Genomic DNA, 1,235 nt, shown 5'->3' with positions numbered 1-1,235 from the left:
GGAAGGAGGAGAATGTGAAAAGAATAGGCCAGACTATTCGGTGAACGTGTAGGCAAAGAAAAAATGAACCATTAACAAGAGAGAGATCCAATGTAGTACTGTCTGACCAGTCAAAGGATCCCATAACACTAGCGGTAGTATCTCAATATGGCTGGTGCTCCGGCCAAACTACTACCTACTATTTACTCTTTCACAATTCCTCTCTTCCATCAGGTTGTCCAACCTCTTATCTTTTATTACATGGTTTCCCCACAGTTGTACTTAAGCGCTGATTATCATGATACTAAGCAAAATGGTTTTTGGACATATTCTTTTCAGTTGTGGTTTTTTAATCATCTACTTTATATACAAAAAGTATGCTTGATACTACACAGTATTCTAGAAGTTTTATTCCAGCTGTGACCAAGCTGTGGAATGATCGTCTTCCTAATCGGGTAGGTGATCAGTAGAACTTCAAAGCTCATATTTGCAGCGAATGTTTTTATGTTAAACAGGCTGGCATAAGTCTTTTTATAGTTTATATATGACATATTTTTTTATGTTTTTTAAAATGATTTTTTAATTTTTTTCTCATCGTTTATTTATTTTCTTATTTCCTTTCCTCATTGGGCTATTTTTCCCTATTGGAGAGAGAGAGAGAGAGAGACGAGCAGAGAGAGAGCGAGAGACGAGAATTTTGACAGACTACCGTCACATTCTATCCGACTTGGTCCGGATTCGAACCTGGCTTGTTCCGATGTTGAGAATCGAAATCCGAAGAGAGAGAGAGAGAGAGAGAGAGAGAGAGAGAGAGAGAGGTTATACAATTCTAGATTTTAATATTTCATCGCTTAGATAGAAACAGTCTTTGAAGTACGAGATTAATAAGAATTATTTATACTTATATAAAAGCTTTCCGACGTAAACTGGGATGTAAAAGAGCACGGAAAATTTCATATTTTTCAAAGTTGGAGATTTTGATTCCTTCAAATCCTTTTGAGGTCGAGGAGGGACTCCTGAGCTAGATTATATTCTAATTGGTTGTAATAATATGTACGTTTTTATATCTCAAATAATTCTCTTACGATTTATTTAACTTTTTGAAAAGTTACCCTTGCTGTGTGTCATTCTGTATACATGAACTTGTCGTTTTGGGTGGCTCATATTTCTCTCTCTCTCTCCTCCCTCTCCCTCTCTCTCTCTCTCTCTCTTAAATTAACCTTATTTTGAATGTAGTATTAGACTGTCTCTCTCTC

The sequence above is a fragment of the Palaemon carinicauda genome, chromosome 36 (assembly GCF_036898095.1).
Source record: "Palaemon carinicauda isolate YSFRI2023 chromosome 36, ASM3689809v2, whole genome shotgun sequence".
Classification (NCBI taxonomy): domain Eukaryota; kingdom Metazoa; phylum Arthropoda; class Malacostraca; order Decapoda; family Palaemonidae; genus Palaemon; species Palaemon carinicauda.
The sequence above is the reverse complement of the archived record's forward strand: the minus strand, read 5'-3'. Positions refer to the sequence as shown.